General features: G+C 38.6%; 2 long non-coding RNA genes across 2 annotated transcripts in view; one reads left to right on the forward strand and one right to left on the reverse strand.

The window, feature by feature from the left end:
- Positions 1 to 20,569, forward strand: part of LOC123391943 — a 73,075-nt gene that overhangs the window by 45,744 nt on the left and 6,762 nt on the right. The window lies entirely within an intron of this gene.
- Positions 1,360 to 19,366, reverse strand: LOC106003817. The gene is made up of 3 exons (XR_001176540.2): positions 16,348 to 19,366; positions 14,250 to 14,368; positions 1,360 to 1,528 (listed from the first exon to the last, which is right to left on the reverse strand). It is a non-coding gene; the product is annotated as an uncharacterized LOC106003817 (long non-coding RNA).

Here is a 20,569-nt window from a genome sequence, read left to right on the forward strand (position 1 = left end):
CAAATTAACTTCAACTCACCTTTCTAATGAACTTTACACAAATGCCCTGCTCAGTGATTCTACCCTTGTGAAATTATTCTTCATAGGAGGAAGAAAAAAAAAATCACAACCCAAGCAAACTGGTATCCTAAATTACTGATACATTAAAATTTAAAATGTTAATTAACAGAGGCTCTTATCTGAGAGAAGCAAGTTTGCGATTACTTCCCAACCTTGCTGAATCTAGACCCCTATACATCTTCTATTCACTGAGTTGGTGCAAGGTTTGCCCCAATGGCCCCAAGATTTATAAGAGAGAAACTTCCTAAACATGGTGTAAAGCAGGACTTGCTTCTGCAGCATTCATGCATTGGGCCACATCATTGACCTTTGTAGATAGGAAGAATATATGTTTTCTATAAAGACAATAAGCCTACCTCCACTTACTACTCAGTGTTTTCCATCTGAGATATTCACAAATAACAATACATCTGAATAGCATTTTTTATGTTTGTAAAGCTTTTCTAAATATATGGCCTCATTAAAGTTGCTTAGTAATTCCAGGAGCCAGGAATTATTATCCTTATTTTACAGGTGAGGAATCTGGAGTTCATCCTGCAGTTGAACAGCCAGCCACACATTAGGGAGAACCCTGGAGCTATGATAGCCAAATTCCACCTGCTAGAATGGAATTGCCAAGGGCTCCTGTAGGTGATTCTTTTCCTTACTCTGTTCTGCCACACTCTGCTCATCTCCATCATCCCAACTCTTATCCCTCACCCAGCCCTCCACCTACCATGATTGTCCCCATGTGGCCCACTCAAGGGTGCATGGCTGGGTCAAGGTAAACCCATCTCTACCACTGAAACACAACTGCAACCTAACTTAACAACTAGTAGTGTCAACTCCCATCCCTAAACTGGACTCATATTTCCTAACTCTATGACTAGTGTTTTCCTATATATTGTAGCTGCTTCTGAGATACAGAGGAACTTAACTTGTATTGACAGAATTGCTAATTCAGCTTTCTGTTACAAAAGGTAATCAGCAAATTAGGATGAGGAATTATAAAGCAGCATGCATTGATGAGTCTGTCTTCTTTTCATTTGCAAACCATCTGAAAAGTTTCATCCAGAATCCAAGGTTATAACTTAAAAGCACCTTAAATATCATCTAGTTCAGCTCCTATATTTCATATTTAAGGAAGCATGGGAGAACTTTGCCCAAGGTAATGGTTAATAAAAAATAATAATAATGTTTATCATTTGTTTAATACTTAACATGTGCCAGGCACTATTATAAATACTACAAATGCATAAGGATTGTTAATCCAGTCTACGAATAAAGCATCTAAGATTTGGAGAGAAAAATGGACTTGCCTGAGGTCATGTGTGTATAGGTAGTTGGGCCAGGGTATGAGGTCAGGCCATCTGACTTCAGAACCATTATAGTGTAGCTCTTCTATCATAGCAGAGCCCAAAGTTGTGATGAGAACAGCAATATCCTGTCATGAGAAGGGCACTTTGCCCTGCGGTCTTCCTCTTCAAACCTGTAACAGCAGTCCAACCATGAGAAAAAATCAGACAAGCCCAAACTGAGGGATATTCTACAAAGTTCCCAACTTGTACGCTGCCCAGAGAATGAGTGCCCTGGACCCACCTGCAGAGACACTAATTTAACCAGTCTTGAGAGGCCCAATGTACTGGCATTTTTTAAAGGTCCCCAGTGATTCAGATGTGCAGCCAGAATCAAAATACCACGAGGCATGCATTTTTCCCAGAAAGAGAGTTAGTGAGCGAGCCAGGAGGGAAAAGGAACAGTAGGATTTGGGCTGGGCGAAGCATTGTATCTGGAAGAGGGGTTCCTCACTGCTGAAGGTGTGCAGATTTTTTTTTTTCACTGCAGGAAACAACCAGGAAAGAGGACACGGGGTTGGGATGCCTGAAGACTGCCAATCTCACCCTTCCTAATCAAGAGGGTTTTGGGGGATCACTTTGGCTCTAAAGATCACCACATCCTTTGCTCAGCAAATTGCTAGTTCCTCTGCCTTTTTCCTTTGAATATCTCCAAAGATTGTTTATAGTCAGGCCCACACCTAAGTGGACACTTGTCAGTTATGCACCTGAAAGGTGTGTGAACAACCAGCCTTGTCAGCTAAAAAGGAGGCTGACTTCTTGCATTTAAAATGAATATTGACTTAAAAAGAAGGGGGTAGGGGGAGGAGAAAAATCAAAAGTGAGAAAAGTGGCTGACTCAGGCCAACCTCAATGCATATGGTGTGAAATAACATCATTAAGAGTTTGGCCAGGGGTTGGAATTATGCAAGAGCCTCTTTCAGCAAACCTATGATGTTTGGGAAAATTGCTCTGGAAACTTACATGTTAAACGATTAGGAAGAACTGGAAGGCTACCTGAGAAGATGCACATAATATTTCAGAAAACTTAAAATAGAAGACTCTCATTACTGCAAAGAAATGAGTGCTATTTTTTTTTTGAACTGATAATCCCAAACTTTTGAGCTCAATGGATGTGAGTTTAAACTGAAGCTCTACCACTTGTAAGTTACTTCACATCTCTGAACCTCAGTTTACTATTCTGCAAAATTGGATTAACCATGCTTGCCTCAAGGATTAGTTAAGAGGATTAAGTGAGATAATTTGGTGCACAGAAATCAGTGACTTGGCCCACAGTGATGTAATTAGAAATGACAAGGATCAAATTCTGGCCCCCTGTGCCATGTATTTCTATTTTACCTCCAAGGTAAAGGATGCAAAAGCCGGGGAGAATCCAGTCACCTTAATGAGTACTATGTTCTTGGTTAAGAAAACTACATGGATGTATGATTTCCAGAAAGGACATTGGGAGGCTTTTCCACGTCCCCCATTTTATCAGGAGAGTCTCTGGAGGAATCTTAGCCTTCTTTAGTGAGAGAAAAGGATAATGACCCCAGTGCTTTTGTACAACTTGAGAAGACCGTGAGAGAAATGGATAATCTTACATGTGATCGACATGTGCTAATTATCAACATGCTTTCCCGTGGGTTGTATCCTCTATAATAGTTCCAATGAAAATTTGGGAATCATCAACGCCAGCCTTGACCTTTGTCTCCCTGAACCCAGCCAGTCATCAGGCCCTCCCAGTTCAGCCTTAGTGAAGCTTCTTTCCAAATGAGTCTTCTTCAAGTACATCTTTGACTGCGACTTCTGCTTACAGCTTTCCTGAAAGCCACGTCTCTGTGTGGGGGACTTCAGCTGATATGCTTAACCTTCTCTCCTGCCCCTGCTTTTCACTCATCCCTTCCTGCAGCCAAGTGTAAACCAGCCAAGTGTAAACACCTCGAGTTGTGTGTGCCCTTGAGCACACAAGTTTGTACTTGTCCTGTCAGTTTTCCTGCCACTCCCTTCCCAACTACCTGGAAGTGGTCTTTTTGTGGTGGTTGGGAACTCAGGCTCTGGATTCAAATCCTGACTTGACCTTACAGCGTATGTGTTCTGGGGAAAGTTATTTTATTTTTCTCAGCCTTGAGAATAATATGAGGGATGATAATAATACTTAATTCAAGAGGTGAGTTAATGAGATCAATAATATCTAACTCATGGGGTTGATTAAATGCTTCTCATAGCACCTGGAATGCAAGAGGCACTCTGCAAGTGTTAGCTGCTATTATTACTGTTAATTTCTTATTCTTGTTTTGACTGTTACCTGTTTAAACAAATCCATCATTTAAGTATCACCTCCTTCAAGAAGGCCTCCTAAAAACTCCGAGGCCCCTAAAGAAGTCATCTCTCTTTTGTTTTCTGTTGCTGTAACACTTTGTGGATCACTCATGGACTCACCATTCAACATGTTCTTTTGTGTGTCTTTGTCTTACTCTTCCCTTTAGACTATAAACTCATTATGGAATTTTACCTTGGTAATCTTTATATCCACAAAAGCCCTAATCACTGAGTAATGACCAAATATTTGTGAAATTTAAACAACTTGGACAAATAAAAATAGTAGATGCCATTAAATGTAATCATCTAAGAGGCTGTTAGCTTAGGATCTGCTTCATAGGAAATGGTCTGTAAATTTTAGCCGTTATTATTGTTTAATGTTGACTCTGATATTTCACGCATTCTCTAATTTATTCTTCATAACAGCCCTATCAGGCAAGTTCTATTAATGCTACCATTTCACAGTTGAGGGTTAGGGCACAAAGAAGGTGAAGTAATTTGCCCAAGATCATGTGGCTAGTCAGGGGCAAAGGAAGGATAAGGATCCCTGGGGATTCCACTATGTTCAAAAACCTTTATCTTAATCAGTGACTGAGGATCATTAGATTTTATGCCCAAGTAACAGATGAGAAAACTGATGAACTGAGTGAGAATCAATGCTGGGCTGACGAGTCCATTGCGTTCTTCATAGACAGGAGAAGAGGTCCAGAGGTGAAAGAAATTTTAAGCATTAACTTGTCTCAAACTCAAGTAAAAATCAGATTTCATCAAACCACTGATCAAGGTGCCAAAAATGGTTTAATTTTTTGAAAGCACATGTAACTTATTTTAATCTGCTTGACTGGTCAAGCCAGTAAAAACGGTAAAAGCAGTTTATTCAATGAAAAACACCCACACCCACACTGTGGTAGTTGGGCCAAGCTGGCCAGCCAAGCAGACAGTTAAAATAGTCAACCAGGTGTGGATAGAGTTTCAGAGGGAAACATTGAAAGAAGCCATTAGCAAAATGCTTTAATGTCTGTGGAGATCATTTAGAGTGTGTACCAAAGTATCCGGCCAAAGAAACTATGGCTAAGCTGCACAAAGGAGGAGTGAGGTCATTTGCATAGGAGTCTGGGGACCTTCTATCAGGTCAGGACTGAGTCTCTCCTCCTTTCCTAAAAAAAAAAAAAAAAATTCTAAGCTGTCTGGATCTGTACCTTTGACAGACTCACTTGGTGGAACAGAGATCTTGAGATTCCTGGAATAAATAACTCCGAGGGTTGAAACACATTGGTCGGGACTTTAGCCCCTTGCCATAGTAAAGGGGATGGGTCTTCTGGGCTTGAGAGCCAGAGGACTTTAGAACATGTTCTGATTCAGATCTTCTGGGTTCAACACTGAGCCTTGGGAAGCAGCTTTTTAAATAAATAAATTATCACATGTACATACACACATACAAACTAATTTGGGACGCCAAGGAAGTTTTACCCTGGAACAAACCAAATGTAACATGGATGAACTATTGGATCTTCAGTAGAAATTTACACTGGTGAGGATGAAGCCCCATGGGATATAGGTTGTTCCCGAACAACCAGCACTTTGCAGGAGTAGGGGAGTTGTCTAGGTTCAGGAAGGCACATAAGAGTTCTGGTTCCACTGGGCAAGAAAGACCAAGCATGACTTCATCTTAGAATAGTCAGGAAATGGAGATGCTGGGTTTCTGCTAACAAGTTATTGGGTGTATATTGTACTTGGGGGAGGGGGAGATATTACTTGGGGCAAGAGAGAGGGGAGAATGTTCTTCACACCCAATAATAAAGCTAGATATCCAGCTACTAGTCACTTTCCAAAATCCATTAGACTTAGTTAGATAGACTGGATAGAGAGAAAGAGAGAGAGAGACCGAGATAGAATAAAGACCTATTTGGGGCGGGGGTGGGGGTGGGGAATACCTATTTAGGAATGAGGGCAGACGTGAAGGAAGAAAGCCATTAGAAAAGCTACACAAGGGTTTCTGGGTGACCCAGTCAGTTAAGCATCTACCCTAGGCTCAGGTCATGATCCCAGGGTCCTGGGATTGGAGCCCCATGTCGGGTTCCTTGTTCAGTGGGGAGCCTTCTTCTCCCTCTCCCTCTGCCTGCTGTTCCCCCTTCTTGTGCTCTCTCTCTCTCATTGTCTCTCACTCTCTGTCAAATAAATAAATAAAATCTTTTAAAAAAAAAGAAAGAAAGAAAGAAAGAAAAGCTACACAATTGAAGTTACTTCTAAACCTGTGTTTAATGAGAGAAATCAAGAAAACAAATTTGGTGAATCAGAAAGTAATGAGGACTTTGCAAAAATAACTATTGACAAAAGGCAGCAAGGGATTTCTCCTGTAATTTAAGCATAACACACACTGTATGATTTAGCAGGTCAGGAGGATATGCCTCCTAGAAGATTAGAATTGGTATCATGCCTACTCAATTTTTGGCAATGATTTCTTCATTTAGCAAGCAGAAATGTGATCTGAAATGCACCTGGACTCCAGATAAATGGGGTTCTAGACATCTAAACCAGGAGGAGGCCACATATTAGCGACTATTCAGTCCAGGTATGGCTGGTGCATTTCAAGGGGACTAAGGCTGAAGTGTGATGTCCAAAAACAAAAGCACGAAAAGGAATTCAAAGGGCAGGCCATGGTCTATTAAGGTAAATTTATGGTGTATTAACCAGCTTTATAACCAGATTATCAGAATACAGCATGAATCATTCCAGACAAATAGTTCCTTCTTTAGGTTATCAGAAGGGAAGGCAGTATGCAATCTTCTTATCAGAGTGAAAAATGAGGACATCATTTCTTTTTTGCGTGTATATCCATCAGAAAAAAAAAAAAAAAGATAAAGAGCTGACCTCCTATAGTACTGGATTCCATAAAGTTTCACTTCCAAAGCAAACTGTGTGTGTGTGTATGTGTGTATGTACATCTGTGTTTGTGTGTGCGCACATTTGGTAGGGAATGGGACTTTGATAGAATCTGGATAGTCTTTTCCTGAAGGTGTAGAATATGGGGAATGAATGTAGGGCTGGTGTTGCATTACAGGCATGGGTCCAGGATTTAGTGTGATCTTGAGCCTGTGAGCACTCCGAAAACTTTTAACCAGGTCATTAAGAAATGATTATGTAGAATGTTAGAGCTAAAGGACTATTAGCTCTTTTTGCCTTTTTAACCATTTACTAGACCAGCAACATTAACTCCTTTTCTAAAGCCACATGGTATGTCCATGTCACAACCTAAACTAAAACTTAGATTGAGGGGGAATTGTCTTTTTATCATACCATCCCACTTCCTGCTAACGTCAATTTGCGGTATCTGTTGCTAACTAGAAGACTAAATAACACACGTGTTTCGAAAATAATAAGAGGAAAAGAAAGTAAAAGATTCACTTTTAAATAAAGATTCTCTTTATTTAAAAATAACCCAAAATGGTCAGACTTTACTGGTGGACAAATGCCCTACAAGTTGGCATGCTGGATGAAACTTAAAAGTAATTTAGTTCTATATTGAATCATCTGGCGAGGGGAAAGGCCTTACTTGGAACTGTTTGTAAGGCAACATCACCAAAGAGGAAGGGCAGTTTTGTCAGCCTATACTGGCATCTTGTACTTAAATTTTGGAAACGCTTCTAGGTTAAACAAACAAACAAACAAACAAAATCTGGACATTGGAAAGATTCCAGAGAAAAACAACGTATAATTAAGGGAATGGAATTGCTGATTTATAGAAAGCATTAAAGCAATACATTTTTTATGGCTCTGTCACAAATAGGGGCACATCTTTGACATATATCAAGGACTTTAATTGAAATAATGAGTTAATCCAAAGAGAGATGATTAAGGCATAATATCAGAGGACAGGGTAACATGATGGGATTAGAGAATTACTGCTGAAATGATGAAATTGTCATCTTTCAAACAAAAACGAGACAAATATAGAACAATTAGGGAAATAGTGCTTAATAGTAATTTTATAGAAAAAGATTTGATTTTTAGCTTTTGAAAAAACTGTGAGCCAGTAGAATCATGCTTTCTGTGATTCCCCAATTCTTGAAGAAACTTGAACTTACGATACATCATCAAGTTAATAGCAGCTATTAGACTGCATTAAATGTACAGGTTGATTGTAATCTACATCTCACTTTGAAAAAAATGTTAAAATGTAAAAAATATATTCATTTTAGGATTGGAGAACTATGGTAATTATTTAAGTGATATACACATACAACCCTGTTCGGTAGGTTCACTTCCTGACTATTTAAGAATTAACTGTATAGCTTGTACGATTGTAGATGTTACAGTCAATTTGCTTGCTGTGGCCTCATCCCCTTCTCAGAGAATCTGTTCCCACCCTGGTGACTGGGAAGCTGACCAACTTCTCTGGCCATTACTGATAGGACCAGGGATAAATATGTGACCTGAACTAGACCAGTAATTCCCTTAAAAAACATAAAAGAATCAAAAGAGAAAAAGGCAGTCGGTGAGATGGGGGGTCATGTAAATTTGGGGCCACAATTAGGCCATGGCATCCAACACCACAAATAAATTAGTGAGGGGCACCAGAGCCATCAGTAAAATGGAGAGTTGGCACAGATTAAGAAAAAACAGACCAGATATCTAGTGAGTACTAAAGAAAATAGGTGAGTAAATAGAAAGCTACTGTATTCCCTTGTACCTTCTTCCAAAAGGTTCAGTGTGACTCCATGAGAGGCAGTTCCACTTTCTCATATAGACCCGAAGCAGTCTAACTGAACTCAGTTTCTAATCTCTGGGTAATCTTAACTTCCCCTTCAATAAAGATACACTTTTATCTGAACCGGTTTGAATGGATCTCATTCCTAGCAACTTGGATCTCTTTCTCTCTCCTTCTGCCCATTTCATGAATGCCTCCCAGTTATAACACATTAAGAAAAAGCTTTTCAGAGCAAACTCATAATGTTGACAGAATGAATTGTCACAAGAGTTGTGGTAATGCTCCAAATGAATAAATGATATAACTTCTGATGTCTGAATAACTGGCTGAAAAACCATTGTCTCAGCTGTTGGACAATGTGATGCAGATTGGGTTGACTCTTGTCCAGAAGCCAGGTCCTAACTCAACCTGTGTTTTCTGGATCTGCTTGCTTGTACAGATCCCATGGTAGCCCGTTCTTTTGAACTCTTCGACTGTGAGACTCCTTAGACCATGGCTGGTCTACCTTCCCCCTATCCCAAACATTCTTTATCTAGGACAGTGGGACAAACATTTACATTCTCAGAATGTATAAGTCCTTTCTTCCCAATAGCCCACATGGTGGTCATTTTGATAAACAGTCATTCTGATTTCAAGAGAAGCTCATTTTCTCTTCTTTTTTTTTTTTTAATTTCTTTTCAGTGTAACAGTATTCATTGTTTTTGCACCACACCCAGTGCTCCATGCAATCCGTGCCCTCTCTAATACCTACCACCTGGTTTCCCCAACCTCTCCCCCCTTCAGAACCCTCAGATTGCTTTTCAGAGTCGATAGTCTCTCAGGTTCACCTCCCCCTCCAATTTCCCTCAACTCCCTTCTCCTCTCCTGAATTGCAGTGCCTTCTTCTGCAGTAGTTCCCTAAGCAAATGTATGGGCTGTTTGCTCTGCTTTCAACCCTCATGAATTTTTAATGATTTAGAAAGAAAAGATTTTTTTTCTCTCCATTTTTTTTTTTACAATAAATTTAATGACTTAATACACATCAAGTGGAATTGTTGGTTTGTGGTGACGGTTTTATAATTCCAAGTTCAAGGGTTTTTTTTTTTTCCTATTTAATTATGCAAAATAACTCTCATGGAATATAATGCAATAACAAAAACATGCACCAATGTTGGCATAAGAGCCTGTTGTTTATTAGTATTGGTTCTATGCTTTATGTTTGAAATAAAATATTTGGAACTAATGTTGGCCATGTTTCCTCCAAACTAGATAAAAGAAAAAAAAAAGTTTCTTTCTGAAAACATCATGCTCCAACCTTTGGCGATAAAAGCCAGCAGCTCTTGAGATAGCAAATTAAATTCTATTTGTAGAAAACACTGTGCTGTGTTTTGTTGCTTGCTCAGAGTTATTTTTTAATACTAATAATTTAATAAAGTGGAAGACATTGACCTGTGTTCTCTGAGGCAGCAGAGGTTTTCCGTGGGTTAAAAGGCATAGTTTGCTGAAAGGTTGTTTGTTTTACATTCTAACCTATTACTTATTTCTTTTGCTGTCTTGCCAGATCTAGCCTTTTGAAATCATTCAATTTTAGAAAACATAAAGTAGTTGAATTTTCAGAATCTTTAACTCAGACTTTTAAACCTCCAGTAGATAAGGACTCATATCCAACACATTTGAATTTTGTATTTATGAATAGCAAAATTATTTCCATTCTATGGCTCAAAAAATAAATTAGAGTTTCTTAGTGGAAAGGAAGTAGATATCCAGCCTCATCAAACAAATTCAGCAAGAAGTCTTGTTCAACATTTCTACTTTGGATGGTGAGAGGAATTATCCAAAGGCCCAGCCTGGAACATCTGGACTCAGGTGAGGGTTCTGGTGGAGCAGGACTAGCCTGAGGGCTTCAGAGTGTTCAGCCAAACTGGACCCAAAAGACAATATCTAAACATAAAACCAAAGACCAAGCAGACACGGTAAATGAAACATCCTCTGTAGGAGCTAGGAAGGAAGGCTGAAGTCAGGTCTAAGATGAGAGGATGCGAACCGGATGCCTCAGAAGAAAGCGAGATGGAGGACAGGGACAGCACCTGGAGGGATTGTCTGAGGTCCTGGAGACAACTAAGGGTTTTTTAGAGAGTGCCTGTGTCCTTGCTGTGGAAGAAAACGTAATGTAGTATTTGAAAGTACAAGCTGGAGGAAAATGGACAAGGATTCAACTTCCAGCTCTATGTGTCAATAGTGATATGTCTGTGGGCAAGTCACGTTACTTTCTTTTCTTTCTTTCTTTTTTTAAGATTTTATTTATTTATTTATTTTGACAGAAATCACAAGTAGGCAGAGAGGCAAGCAGAGAGAGAGAGAGAAAGAGAGAGAGGAGGAAGCAGGCTCCCTGCTGAGCAGAGAGCCCGATGCGGGACTCGATCCCAGGACCCTGAGATCATGACCTGAGCTAAAGGCAGAGGCTTAACCCACTGAGCCACCCAGGCGCCCCGTCACATTACTTTCTAATACTCAGTTTATGTGTGAAGTGGGACAAGTAAAATAAACCATAAAGGCTGCAGTAATATTTAAACAAAATAATGCTACTATTGATTATTATCAGTGCTGAGTCAGAGAGGAAAAGTTACTAAGTCAGATTCTTTTTAATGTAAAAATGCTGCTTTTAGTTGTATACAAGTCCATATTTGTATCGATAGAAATAGATGAGGTTTTGTGCTTTTTACACATAGTAGTATATATCATTGGGTACCTATACTCTTATTTTTAAAATACTTCATTATTTAATTTTTTTTATGTAAACATTTTTTAGTTGAAGTCTAACAATTATTTAGTGAAGTGAAGTGTACACCTAGGTGTACTGTCTGATCAATTTTAACAAATGCATTCACTGATATAAGCCATATCCCTATCAGGATATAGACTATTTCTATCATTCCAGAAAGCTGTATTTCAGAAAACCCTCTCACTATCTCACAAGCCCAGAAGCACATACTCTTTCGAGTTACCATTATAGAGTAGGTTTTCCTGTTCTAGAACTTTATTTAAATGAAACCAATCAATATACATTATTTTGTATTTACATTATTTTGCTCAGAAGAGTGTTTTGGAGATTTATCCATGTTGCTATGGTTCACTTCTTTAAATTGCTGAGTGGTACTCCATGTACCACAGGAGAATGTACTGTTTATATTCTCCTGTCAGTGGAAATTTGGATTGTCTCTATTCTAGGACTATCAGAGGGAAAGCTGCTATGAACATTCTTATATACAACTTTCTGAAGCCCAAGTTTTTATTTCTTTTGTTTATATACCTATGAATAAATTTCTGGGCCATAAGTAAGTGTAAGTTTAACTTCATGAGAAAGTACTGGACTGATTTCCAAAGCGGTTAAACCATTCTACACTCCCATCAAGAATGCATGAGAATTCTAATTGTTTTACGCCCTCCCAAATAATGTTGTCAGTCTTAAATTTTATCCATTCTAGTGGAAACATATGGTTTTGTACTATGATTCAAACATCCTCAGGGCACCTGGGTTGGCTCAGTGGGTTAAGCAGCTGCCTTCAGCTCAGGTCATGATCCCAGGGTGCTTGGGATCGAGTCCCATGTCAGGCTCCCTGCTCAGTGGAGAGAGCCTGCTTCTTCTTCTCCCTCTGCTTGCTGCTCTGCCTACTTGTGCTCTCTCTCTCTCTCTCTGTCAAGATATATATATATATATATATATATATATATATATATATATATATCGATATACTCAAGATATACTCTTGTTATACTCAATATACTCTTGATATACTCAATATATTGAGTGTGTGTGTGTGTGTCTGTGTGTGTCTGTGTGTGTATATATATTTACTCTTAACAAGTTAGCCATTTTTGTAATTATTCAACTAATGATTCTTCTAATTGCTCAGACTGGAAAACCTGGTGTCATCTTTACCCTCTTTCCTTCTCTTACACCTCACTTCTGATCTATTGACAATTTCTATTAATTCTGCCTTCAAAATGATTGTATCATTCATTCACTTCTTGTCATCCCCATTGCCACCCCAGGTCCAAGCCATTATCATTGCTCACCATCATTAGCCTTCCACCTTGTCTCTTTCTTCAGCCCTTACCCCTTGCAGTCTGTCCTTAACACAGGAGAGACATCTTAGAACACGTCAGTCCTCACCTTGAGACCCTCCAAATGTCTCCTCTCTCCAACTTAGAATGAAAGTCCAAGTCTTTTCTGTCATTTGCTGGGCTCTACGTGATCTGGATTCATGGCTGCTTCCTGCACATATTCTCACATAATCTAATATCAAATATCACCTCTTTCCTGACAACACTCTTTATAAATATAATTCTACTTCCACAATTTCCACAATTTTATCTTTCCCATCCTGCTTTATTTTTTCTTCATGGAACTTCCTCTTCCCTGAGATTATTTACTTGTTTATTATCTATCAACCTCACTACAATAAAAGCTCTATATTGGCCCTAGAATACACCCAGTACTTCATAAATATTTGTTGAATATATTCCTTTTTGTCATCCTTGATATTTTTTCTAACCTATTTGTGTGTGTGTGTGTGTTATGTATATTAATTAACGGATCTCATCTCTTCATCCAAAGGCTCTTAGAAGACTGTGACCTGACTTAAGAATCTTTTATTTTCAACATATATGATAGATTTCTCCTAAAGGATAGGTGCTTGGGCACTATTTCTTGAACAATTGACAGTAGAAGAAAAGGGGTGGCTACTTTTCCAACTTGTTTCTTTGCTTGTTTATATATGTGTTTGTATGTTTGTATGTATGTATCTATGTATGTGTGCATTTTATTTTATTTTTTTTTTAATTTTTTATTTTTTATAAACATATATTTTTATCCCCAGGGGTACAGGTCTGTGAATCACCAGGTTTACACACTTCACAGCACTCACCAAAGCACATACCCTCCCCAATGTCCATAATCCCACCCCCTTCTCCCAAACCCCCTCCCCCCGGCAACCCTCAGTTTGTTTTGTGAGATTAAGAGTCACTTATGGTTTGTCTCCCTCCCAATCCCATCTTGTTTCATTTATTGTTCTTCTACCCACTTAAGCCTCCATGTTGCATCACCACTTCCTCATATCAGGGAGATCATATGAGTGCATTTTAACTAACAAATATCACTTCCTCATATATAGGTTTTTGGAGGATAGTACTATGACTTAAATATCTTCTTTTTTCAACATAGTGTAGACTTCACAATCTGTTTTTACATACATCATTAAAAAAAATATAGAAGAACCAGAGTTTAATTCTGAAAGAATCCACAGTCATCTGAATGACAGTTTTGGGGTATGACGGGCGACTGGAATGGACACAGAGCTCTTTTAATTCTGTCAAACAAAGCCACAGACTAATGTTAAGGAATGTGTGTGTGATCTCTCCAGCATGGAATCAGTTACCCAAACACAGGAGTCTTTGCAGAGGTCCAAAATAATCATAAAACCATTATAACCACAAGACCTCTTCGGAGTTATCCCCTCAATAGTGAATGCTGCCCTTTTAAGCCAACTCTTATATTCAGAGAAGGATTGTAATATCTCCAGCCTGGAAGAAATCCCTATTCCTGTGGCTCATTTACTTCATCTCTGTGGTTCTTGGAAGTTAAGATGGAGTGAAAGCCACCAGAGGCAGTTGACTGAATTCTGTCTTAAGCTGCGTACAGAGAGCTTTAATAAACTTTGGCCATTTAACCAGCCTTCATTCCTGGGAAACACTGTCCAGCTATCTCCAAGTTCCAGTAAATTGTTTGCCATGGGACAGCCCTCTGACTTAGGATCCTGGGCATTCTTAGGAATCCAATCAGTCAGAGAAGGAAAAGGCATACTCACCCTGCAGGAGCTCTGAAGGGAAAGCCTACCCTGGGACAATCAGGTGCTCCAAGAATGGCACTAGTGGACATAGTTTCACTTTGTATCTTGCTTCATTGATATTCCTGCTCGATGCAATACTGGACACATAGGAGACACTCCATAAATAAATATTAAGTGAAAAGGAGAATGAAATAAGATAGGAGAAAGAATGAAACAAAGGGGGAGGAATGAAAAGCAAGGAACTTATTCTTACTGGATGCTGGCTGTCTGATGGGGAGGGAGGGACAAGAGCTCAACTGGTTTTAAGTTATAAAGCAAGGTTAGAACTTTTAGCTGGCTGTGAATTTACATACCTGTAATTCTTTATTTAACATTTACATTCTTCCTAGACTATAAATTCTGTGAAGGTAGAAACTGGATTTTTTTTAATATTAATACCATCACTTGAACTACATAAAGAGCCTGACATCTGAACCCATCCAAGAAACTAAGTAGGACCCTGCCATAAGCAGGTCTATGGATATTTCATGTTTGTATTCCTCACAGAGTTTAGACTGATGATTCATACGACATGAATGTTTAGTAAGCATTTCATAAATGAACCCCTGATTAAAAAGAAATATGAAAAGGTTTTATAGCTATGGATCTTTGTTATATTCTTAGAATTCCTTAGAAAAACAACTTTGCTGAATATGAAGTAGAAGCACCAAGTTTTTTCCCATGTTCAGTTAACTTTCTCTTGCCAATATGATGGGTGATGCCAGCAGAGTGTGTCAAACAAGAGAGTGGGATTTCAACTCATTACATAATAAGGGGAATTTTTCAGAATCCCCAAACCTGCTTTGAAAACATTTCTACGCAGGTCACATCATGATCTATTTGCCATTTGTGAAGTAAAACACCATCATGAAAAAGAATATTTAATGCCATAAAGAAAAACCCTACTTTTAAGCTAATAAATGTCAGATTCCCCATTCCAGCTGCATGGGGAAAAAAGAAATCATAAGTCAGATCATAGCCTCCTGTGATTTTTGAATCAAAATGGAAATTAAGAAATGAAGCTTTAATAATCCTTAACGTTTGCTCTTTGGGAAGTCTGCTATTTGTTGAGAGCAGGGCTGGCGTACATTAGGGGGTGGAGAGCTCAGATCAGACTCCTTTTCATCACCTTGCTCTTGTAGTGTTCAATTATGCAAACTTCCTTGCTCCAGGGTTGTGCAAATACAATGTCTCCCCAATGGCTTCACAGCATGAAACAAGGGAAAGCTGAGGAGATGCCAACCCTAACTTTCGGAGCCCGTTTTAAGAGGAGAGCTACAGCACCAAAGAAGCCATGGGCTTGGCATTGTCTGTGTGCCTCTAATTGCTTTGGTTCACAGCTTTCGATATCCATCTTTAACCTACTACAGGTAGAAATGCCTTTCTTCAAATCTTCCAGAAAGAAAATTCAGAGTTTCCTTAGTTACTACACCAGCGCACAGTGTTAAGCACTCATAACATTTTAAAAAGCATTTGATAATATCTCCAGGCTGACCACGTGTCTGAGAACATTTGGTACATTTGAGTCATGTGATAAATTTTGGATGTTTATTATATATATTAATATACATCAAATGTTTTATTGATATGATGATATAATTTATAATAAAATATTATTTATGTTTCCTGACTTTCAGCCACCATGGATTACTTTCCTAATGTACCTACTCTATAACCCACACTCTACTTCGCATCATCTACTTGGCCATGTGCTCAGAGAGGCACAAATAAAAGTGTTCACTGTAACAGTGATTGCTCTGCCAAGAAAATAGGTGGAATTCTTTTAAAAAATTATTTATTTTTACTTAAATTCAATTAATATATAATACAGTATTAGTTTTAGAGGTAGATGTCAGTGATTCATCAGTCTTATATAATACCCACTGCTCATCACGTGCCCTCCTTAAAAATTGGTAAAATTCTAAATGTTTATTAGTATAAATCTAGTTAATTAAATGCCATGTGTATGAGAATGAAATAATAAGATAACGAGTAATACATAATGATTTATAAGAGTGACCCTCTCCGACAGAATACTATAATATATGGACAAAATGCAAAATACAAAAACACCCACCTTAGTGAACAAGAATTGGGAGATTTTGGAAGTCCATTTTGAAGTCAAAACTTTAAATTTCTGACTTTAGTGGTTTTGCCTTACAATGGGCAGCACTTTTGGCGCAGGGCAGGGCAACTAAAGCTAAAAAAAAACAAAAAAAGGAAAGAAACTCACTATTTTTCTGGTCTAGGGAACTAGACGCAGAGCCTGGGGAAAACACTGGTATTTATCGGGAGGGCCATTTTTAACAACAGGCCACAGATTCCTGCCTTGGTTTAATAATTTGTGCAAAGACACAAATTCTTGATTATTGACTTTAACCTTTGAAAATTTAATGAAGGCACTGGGATCTTTCCTTAAAAAAAAAAAAAAAAAAGCACACAAAAATCTACATGTACTTTCAGAAGTGTCACAGACTCTTGAAAGCCATTTATAATCCTCAAGATTTAAAGAAAAAAAAGTGTTGCTATAGGTTAGATTCCCTTCATGACAGAGACCAACATAAGGTTGGTGACCAAGTAATATTGTGGAAAAAAATATCAGGATAAAACATTTCTTTAAGGTTGGGGATGCCCCATAATCCAATCTGGCATAAATGTGAAATCTTTCATTTAAGTCTAAATTATTAATTGCAAATGTACAGAATGACAAAGACATGACTCAGTAGACTCATAAATAGAAAAAAAAGCTATGGAATTTTGTTGATAATAAGCTCCATTATGTACTATAAATAATATTATGTGCCTGCCAAAAAACAAATGTGATCTTCAGTTGCTTTAATGGAAACAAAAGTCTCTATAACTGTGCTGTACAATATGGCAGCCCCTAGCCATGTTAACCTATTTAGGTTAAATTAAGTTTAATTTAAACAATATAAAAAACCCAGTTCTCAGTCACATTAGCCACATTTCAATAGTCACGTGTGGTTAGGTGGCTACTGTATTAGCATGAATATAGAACATTTCCAGGATCGCAGAAAGTTCCATTAGATAACACTGTTTAGGGGAGTTAAGAGTCATACTTACTGTGCATTGGTCAGAACACACCTGGAATAGTCGACCCATGTTTTTTACTGCTCAGAATGCATTCCTCCCTTTCCCTAGAAACAGAATGCTGAATTTCCTCCTTCCCATTCTCAGCCATGAGATTTGGGTCGGATTGATGCCTCTACTAGCTTTAGGAACGGACTCTTGTTAGATTTACTAGAGCCTCGTGGCTCCCTCTGGAACATGTGCTATGAAGATGAGAGATACAGAACTGGTCTTTTGATAACATAACTGGAAAGTCCAGACCTGCCAGACCTGCTGAAGCCAACACTGGATTATAGTATGGAGAGAAGAGAAAAGAACAGTTGAAAACTTGGTGACACTGTCTGAACTTCTGGATCAAGCTTCATCTGAAGCCCATCCAATTTCTTTTAGGTAATATGAACTCACAACCTCTCTTCAGTGTTAAATCACATAAATTTGGTTTTCTACCACTTGGGACACTAAGAGCACTAAATGATATCCCTGATAAATTGAGTTCAGTTCAGTGAGTGTTCCATTTTGGACAATGACACAACATGATGGAATGTTTTCAGAGGAGAAAGACCAGGATGGTGAAAGAACTTCAAGGAAATATTTATCTACTATTCCCATGACCAAATTAAGTCTTCATTCCCAGGCTAGTCCAAGTGGCTGATGTGACCATTTGACATTTCATAAGTTCCCCTGGGAAGAAGGATTCTAAAAGCTTTCAGTCTTCATTTAAAGTAGCATGGTAGAAGGGACAAGACCATTTGATGGAGTCCCTGAATCACAGATCTCCCGGTATCATCAGGACAAAAAATAAGAGAGAAAATCATGTAAAATTACTTTCCTTTTAAAAATAAGTGACATTCATACCAGCATAAAGCTGCATTTTAATAACTAGGCTGCTTCAAAATGTGTCACTTTAGTTGGATGATATTATAAAAGAAAACCAGTGGATATTATTTTTGTGTCATTTTCCAATCCAGTACATTTTTATAAAATTCTACAGATTGAATTAATATTTTAAAGCTGTATATATAATGAAATTTAAAATATTCTTTGAAGATAGCTCTCTTGAAAGGCTGATAGAAATGTCCAATAAAGGGCTGCAGAGAATTTTTTCAGAGGCTTGAGTAAGAAGGTAGAAAGTTTCTGTATACTCTCAAAATCATTTTTCATTTTGTTGTCTTTTGGCTAAATCAGCTAAGCTGCCCACTTGCTTCTTGCCCGCTGCTTCCCTCCTCATACTGGAATGAGAAGGTAAAGATTCTTCAGAGGTTACAAGCTCTAACGCCGAAGTTTACAGCCTTGTCTATACACTGGAATCACCAAGCAGACTAAAAATGCAGACACCATTAAACATAGAATTATCATATGATCCAGCAGTTTTACTCCTTGGTACATACCCAAAAGAATTGAAAGCAGAGACTCAAAGAGATACTCATACAGCAACGTCCATAACGGCATCATCCGCAATAACCCAAATGTGGAAACAATCCATATATCCATCAATGGATGAATGGATAAACAAAATATAATAATATGGTAAATACATACTTACAATGGAATATTATTCAATCTTGAAAAGAAAGGAAATTCTGGTACATGCTGCAATATGGATGAACTTGGAAAACATTCAGTGATGTGAAACATGAACTTGGAAAACATTCAGTGATGTGAAAAAAGCCAGACACAAAAGGACAAGTATTTTATGATTTCACTTATATGCAATACCTAGAATAGACAAATTTATAGAGACTGAAAGTGCAGTGGTGGTTCCCAAAGGCTGCTGGGGGGTAGGTGGGGATGGGGAGGAGGAATGGGAAGTTATTATTTAATGGATACAAGAGCTTATGTTTGTAATGATGAAAAACTTCTACCTATGAAGGGTGATGAATTTGCACAACAGGGTGAATGTATTCAATGTCACTGAAGTGTGTATTTAAGATGTACAATTTTGTGGGGCGCCTGGGTGGCTCAGTGGGTTAAGCCGCTGCCTTCATACTTCATACTTCATGATCTCAGCGTCCTGGGATCGAGTCCTGCATGGGACTCTCTGCTCAGCAGGGAACCTGCTTCCCTCTCTCTCTCTCTGCCTGCCTCTACATCTACTTGTGATTTCTCTCTGTCAAATAAATAAATAAAATCTTAAAAAAAAAAAGATGTACAATTATGTAAGATGTGCATATATTAACATGTATGTATATAGATGCCAGGGTCTCACCCCAGAAAGCCTTATATAATTGGTATGGGGTGCAGCTAAATGTTGGGATTGTATTAGTAACTCAGGTATTTCTAATGTGTAGTTTCATGCTGCAGGGTCCAGGTAGGTAGAATAGATGGGTGAAAGGAGCTGGGCAGGAACTGTGAAGATCTGCAAGGCACATGTTTGTCTTATAGAGAGAGCTGCCACCACCCGGCCCTGGTTATTTGCTGCCCTGAGGCAACATAGGTCTCAGAATGACCAGATACTCTAATTGTTAAAGAAGTACTTATCTGGGTGCCTGGGTGGCTCAGTGGGTTAAGCCTCTGCCTTCGGCTCATGTCATGATCCCAGGGTCCTGGCATCGAGTCCCGTATTGGGCTGGTCAGGAAGCAGGCTTCCTCCTCTCTTCTCTCTGCCTGCCTCTCTGCCTACTTGTGATTTCTTTCTGTCAAATAAATAAATAAAATCTTAAAAAAAAAACAAAAAGACGTACTTACCTGGGAATTTTTAGGAAACCTGATTTTTTAAAATGATTCTAACTCAAATTTTAAAAAGAAATAAAACACCAAATGACCAAATAGAATATGTGTGAGGGCTATATGCTGGATATTACCTATCTTGGTTTGCCCAGGACTGTCCTTGTTTTAGTACCAAAAGTCTTCGTCTTGAAAAATCACCCTGTCCAAGGCAAACCAGAATGGTTGGCCACTCTGGTAGGCTACTAGTTTATGTCTTCTGGTCTGAAGAGGCAGAGCAGTGCACATTTTTTTGATTCCCTTCAATGGTCAGGGGTTGGGGACATGCACAAAGAGAGGACTCACAGGGTCTTTTATCTCTCTCTGATGCTCATCAGCTGTCCCTCTACCCCGAGCCATCCCAAATAAATATGTGTTCTAAGTAAAAACAACAAAAAACAAATCCAGTCTTAAGACAACTCTCACAGCATTTGTCCTTGTTGGGTTTATTTGTAAGTCTAGGCCCCTCCTTCACAGAAAATTTGGAACCACCATTGGCACAGACA

This window comes from Mustela putorius, unplaced genomic scaffold, assembly GCF_011764305.1.
Source record: "Mustela putorius furo isolate JIRA1106 unplaced genomic scaffold, ASM1176430v1.1 tig00000407_pilon_pilon_pilon, whole genome shotgun sequence".
NCBI lineage: Eukaryota > Metazoa > Chordata > Mammalia > Carnivora > Mustelidae > Mustela > Mustela putorius.